The following is a 6,506-nucleotide window of genomic DNA, read 5'->3' as shown; positions in this document are numbered from 1 at the left end:
TTTTTCTTTTCCTTTTTTTAACTGAAAGCAAGCAGTGGCCTATAAAAGTCGCTCTTAGGAGCCTTTACTATTTGGATTCAAAATTCGGTATTCTATTTTCATTTGAAAGTCATGGTCTTAGATAGCAGCTATTTGAGAGAGGAAACTGGTTTGTAATAATACTGCAACAAAAAAAACCCATTCCTACCAAACATTTTATTTTTAAAAACAAAACACAACAAAACCTGCAATTCATGTTAGTATGGAAGAGGATTATCCTGCAGAATAACTTGATACATTAAAAAGATGTACCTGTTTTATATCTCATATATTTATTTGAACTTTTAGACAGCTGAAATACGAGTTTGTTGTCTAACCATAAGAAAAAAGCAAACAACATACTGTTTATTGGTAGTATTTTAATTAACTTGTTTTTCAAATGTCAACAATAAAAAGTTTTGACAGGAAGTTTGTTGCAACATTGATCTAACTTTGTTTTTACTTTTTTTTTTATTTCCTGTTTAAATTGCAATTTGTACAAGGGCCTTTTTTCTTCCCTAGGGTTCTGGTTTTTAGGTAGATAATCTTGAAAATGTCAATTACCTTTATGCTTATGCTGATTGCTCTTAAAGGAATGAAAATCTGAAATAGTGAATTTCAATATTAAGTATGTCTGCTTTATGAGCATATATAAAAGTCAGATTTTATTAATTCAGCAATTATGTTGTATATGTTTGCATTAAAAGGAGATAATGCTTATTCTGCTAGTGTAATCTTTTAAAGATCTTAAGTGTATGGTCCTTTAATTCTCACTTGATGATTTGCAATCTTTCTAGCACCTTGATTGCAGCCAGGGGAATTTGAATTTGCTAAGAGCTATTTGGGGGAGGAGGATGAAAAAAACAAACCTCAGTGTGTGATGTTTATGTCCTGAAGGTCTTGAGTATTGCATAATTTCTCCTTTTAATTTTGTCTTTTGAAATTGTCTGTTACAGCAGAGGAAATACTGTCAAAGCAAATATGTGTGTAGGATTGATCAGGACATAACTAATACTCTTCCAGTTAGAATAATTACATACTAAAACAACATGGATTTGATCTCTAATACAGGAGAATTTTCACAACCATTTTATACAAATTTAAGTTTTTATTTTAACAGTTATTTTGTTAAATACTAAATCTCTGTGCATGACTATGAAGTGCAGTTCTTTTCCACTTAACACAATAGGCAAAAAGGAATTTACTGAAAAATTATTTAATAGTGAGTGGGAATAAAACTACCTAAGTCCTACCAACAGGTTATATTTTAATCTCAAGTGCATTGTTTTAACCCGATATATATAGGATTCAGTTACTTTATTCTCTTAAACAAAATTGAGGAAAGAGCATGCTGTCAGATACATTAAGAAGGATGATTGTGGATCTTTTATCTTTTTCAGAGCCAAGCATATAAAAGTAGTCTGTGTGTATTTTTTTAACCACTATTTAATTCCATACTTCATGACATATTATAAAAATAAAATGGTTTCTCTTGTAAAGATATTTGTTTACAAGTGCCAGAAAATAATAACTCTCGATACCTGCATTAACAGATTTCCTTTTGCCTGGAGAAAGAAAATAAAAATGAACCAAAGGGTATTTCCAAAGCAGATAGCTGTTTAAGAAGGCCATGACTCAGTCTTTAGGTGTGTATGCCTTTCAACATCTTAGAATTTTAATATAAAATGCAAAATGTTTTTCCAATTTCAGCCTACTTTAAGGAATTACCATTCCCTTTGTCACAGTTAAAATCAAGTGTTGGGAATTAAATTCTAATTTGAGACAAAAATATTACCCAATAAGAATGAATGTAGATGGCTCAACGATTCTTACTCAGTGTTATGTATAATGCAACAGGGACCCTTGTAAATTGTCTCATGCCAATAAAAATGTCGTAAGTGGTAACAGCTGTTTGCTCACCTGATTTTGATATTACACCCGTGTCTCTTCTGTGCAACTGATTGCTATGGCCAATTTCTAGATTTTAAAATACCAGTCTTATTTCTTAGGAAAATTGCTGCTGTGGTATGGCCTCTGCGGGGAGAGGGAGGTTAAGTATTCTATAAAACTCCTCAAATGACTGTGTACTGTTTTCTTGTTTCCTTTGGGAGAAGAGGAAATTTTACAGGGGTTTTTTCCAAGCCATTATTAGAGAATGCAGGAATTCTGGATTTCTGGTAGAGCCCTCCTATTCCTGTATCAATACAGGAACTTATCAGCCATAATATGATGGAGAATCAGCATTACTATTTCTAAAAATATAGTTAATAACTAAAAAGTTTTTTTTTAAGTTAGTCTTTATTTTTTTTACTTCGAGTAAGATTTGTTATAATTCTTACAATGCCCCTCTTACAAGTTATTTGAAATGAAAATGGACCATTCTCTCATCTTTAAACAAAAACATTGTCACAGAAATTTGTATGCTAGGACAAGTAGGTTTTGTTTAATAACAAATGGCAAATTATCCTCTTAAAACTTTGTTAGGGAAATAACTGTAGGCATGTTTAATCTCACTGGGTAATTTTATTTTTTTTATGCTCATCTGAGGACATGCTCATTGGCTTTACAGAGGGGGGAAAGAAGGAGGAGGGAGGGAGAGAAACATCAGTGGGAGAATATTTATTGTCTCTTGTACACTCCTTGACTGGGGACTGAACCTGCAACCTAGGCATATGCCCTGTCTGGGAATCCAACCCATGACCCTTATGTCTATACATGATAATGCCCCAACCAACTGAGCCACACTGGCCAGGGTGAATTTTGCTGGGTAGTATTAGTGTTAAGTGTGCTATTTTATTTATTAGGAAGGTAGATGGAGAAATAAACTTGATTGACATGGGATTTTATAGTCTCAAGTAGTAGGTACTGATATATCCCTTAAAGTTTTAATCTGATATATATATTTAGGGTTTTCAAATAGTTGAAATTATATATAATGTCAAGGGTCTAATTATTGAGGTAGATATTAAAATTTAGGAATCTTACATTAACGAAATTTTCATTAAGTGAATGATGTTTGTTGTTACTCAGTTTCTTAGAATCCAGAAATACATGGGAATTGTATTCCATTGTCCTTCTAGAGAGCCTTGGAGATTTTGTTGATTTACGAGCTGGACTCTTATTTTTCAGAAACATTCCATAACAATTAGTGTACATCAGTTATGTGAATGAAGCCAAAATTGTACATTTAGTTGTGTCTTCTTGATGTTATGTTTCCTTATACTTTAGCCTTTAAAAGTGGATCCCAGTGGTAAAGAAAATGGGCATAAGGATGGCGTTCACCACCACTACTAGAAAAATAAAAACCTCAAATGTGTCTTAATTATAATCTTCGGTACATAGAAAAGAAGTTTCCCTGCTATGTTTACAACAGTGAATTGGTTGGCAGCAGTCTTAAAATGCAGAAGATAATTATAATTCTTGCAAATAGAAAAGGGTTGGGCAAGTTGGTTTTAATGCTATTCTCATAAGAATTGGAATGATTTTTCTTAATCTCTTGGCTTTACCCAACTTTCTGAGTCAATAATAATGAGCCCTTCCCCTTTAAAAAAGCAGATAATATCAAGTACACTGTACAGTTAGGTGAATTGAAAGGATTTATACACCCAGTATATGAACTAGTCTTATACTACAAGGGGAAAACTAAACTTGATTAATTTACAGCGTACTTGTAAGACCGTCATGAGGGGAAGGTCAAATATACTTTGAAATTTTTTGAAAGTTGAATATTAATGTATGCATAAAAAGTTAATAAAATACAGAATTTAATATTAGTATAATTTTTATGCATACATTTGGTGATAATTTAACTTCCAAAATCAGTGTTCCTTCCTTTTCACCCCCATGATACTGTGATAAAGATGCTCATCACTTACCCCAGCTGCTGCAGTAGTCTCGTAACTTGGACTTTCTGACCCTTAAATCTCATTCTTTAATTGCTTTCTGTGGGTGGTTTTTCATTATAAATTAATGTCATTTTTAAGGTAAAACCATCTGATGTCATCCCACTGTCTAAACCTTAGTTAAAATGAACTAAAGAAATTACCTGTGTTTATTTTTCCATTTTTTTATTGTTACAGTTGTTGCATCCCCCCCCCCCCATTTCTCTCCCCTGCTCTGCCCACCTCCCCCCTCTCCCACAGTCAATCCCCACTCTGTTGTACATGTCCATGGGTCATTTATATTAGTCCCTTTCTTTCCCTCTATCTCCCCTTCCCCTACTCCCCTCTGGTCATTGTCAGTCTGTTCCTTGTTTCCATGCCTCTTTTTCTATTTTGCTCATTTGTTCATTAGGTTCCTGTATTATGTGAGATCATATGGTATTTTTCTTTTGCAGACTGACTTAATTCACTTAGCATACATAATACTGTCCACTTCCATCCATGTTGTTGCAAAAGGGAGGAGTTCTGTCTTTCTGCTGCATAGTATTCCATTGTGTAAATGTACCACAGTTTTTTGATCCACTGATCTATTGATGGGCACTTAGGATGTTTCCAGCACTTGGCTATTATAAATAGTGCTGCTATGAACATATGGGTACATAGGTTCTTTAAATTGGTGTTTAAGGATTCTTTAGGTATAATCCTAGCATTGGAATCTCTGTGCCAAAAGGCAGTTCCATTTTTAGTTTTTTAAGGAAATTCCATACTGTTTTCCACAGTGACTGCACCAGTCTGCATTCCCACCAACAGTGCACTAGGGTTCCCTTTTCTCCACATCCTGGCCTGCACTTGTTGGTTAATTTATTAATGATGGCCATTCTGACTGGTGTGAGATGGTATCTCATTGCGGCTTTAATTTGCATCTCTGAAGGCTAGTGATGTTCATTATTTCATATGCCTATGGGCCCTCTGTATGTCCTCCTTGGAGAAGTGTCTGTTCAGGTCCTTTGCCCATTTTTTTATTGTCTTGTCTTGGTGTTGAGTCGTTAAGTTCTTTATATATTTTGGAGATCAAACCCTTGTCCAAGGTTATCATTGGCAAATATATTTTCCCATACAATGGTTTCTTTTTCATTTGCTGTTTTTTTTCGCTGAGCAGAAGTTTTTTAGTTTGATATAGTCCCATCCGTTTATTCTTTCCTTTATTTCCCTTGCCCTGGGAGTTATATTGGTAAAAATATTGCTGTGTGGGATATCTGAGATTTTACTGCCTGTGTTTTCCTCTTACGACTTTTACGGTGTCACAGCTTACATTAAGTCTTTTATCCATGTTGAGTTTATTCTGATGTGTGGTGTAAGTTGGTCTAGTTTCAATTTTTTGCTTGTCTGCCCAGTTCTCCCAGCACCATTTGTTGAAAAGGCTCTTTTCACTCCCATTTTATGCTTCTTCCCCCTTTGTCATATTAATTGACCAATAGAGACCTGGGTTTATTTCCGGGTGTTCTGTTCTGTTCTGAGTTGCGTTATGCTTTGCCATATCCCACCCACTGTTCACTTACCTACCATAAAATCTCACACCCCAGCAAAAAATAATAAACGTCTCCTGTTCTCATTGAATGAAGCATATTTTTTTAGGCTAGCTACTCATTCGATTTCAACCTGTCTGCTGCCAGATAGATGTTGAGCATATAGCATTGTGCGTTGTGTATGGTATATGTAGTTTTAAGTATGTGATAAATGTTCCTTAAGTGTCTAAATGAAAGCTGATGACTGCATATGTGTAGAGATTTGACTGGTGTAAGCCAATTTATTTTATGGCTGCTGCTGAAACCTTAATTCAGTCTAAGCTGCCTTAAAAATGTTCCTGAAGAGAGTTCAGATTGTAATTAACAGAAGAGTTAGATTGTTAATCTTTTTATACATTGCTCAAGTCACCTTTCGTGTGTGTTGGGGTACCATGGGCTTTTGTGTGTGTGTGTGTTTTTCCTTTAACATAGAACACGTGTGCAGTTTAATATACATAGGAAGTTATAAAGCCAAATTCTGCATAACTACCACCCAAGTCAAGAAATTGAGCATTCCAGAAGCCTGCATGTATTGTACCATTTCTTTTTTCCAGAGTAAGATTTATTTTTAGTTATTTCATTTTTATATTTTGTTATTAACAGTTGTCCCCGCTTTGTCCCCCTGAAGGGGTGCAGCCTGAAGGAGGCTTTAGTCTGATTCCTGGTATGTTCTCAAGGGCTGCTTTTGTTCTGGTTGCTATTATGTACTGTTTGATATCAGACTGGGATGGGAGAAGGCTTTAAGATCATTATGAGGGCAAAAGAGGACAAGGAATATTGAGAATATTGTGATTTACTAATTCCATGTAGGATTTCAGATCTATTTGCCTTAAACTTTTATACTCTCCAACACTTCTGCCCGTACTTTCATCTTAATCTAGTTTAGACTACTGAGCCTATCATTATAATTACTGTTGTGCTTCCAGTTGCTTAGTCCAAATCATTCTTGGTGATAGTTTTCTCTCATTCCATATCGTTAAATTCAGTGAGTTGATTAACTGCCTATTTTATATGTGTACATGTTTATATGTACACACACACA

This window comes from Furipterus horrens, unplaced genomic scaffold (assembly GCF_987537825.1).
Source record: "Furipterus horrens unplaced genomic scaffold, mFurHor1.1.pri manual_scaffold_6, whole genome shotgun sequence".
Taxonomy (NCBI): Eukaryota; Metazoa; Chordata; class Mammalia; order Chiroptera; family Furipteridae; genus Furipterus; species Furipterus horrens.
The sequence above is the reverse complement of the archived record's forward strand: the minus strand, read 5'-3'. Positions refer to the sequence as shown.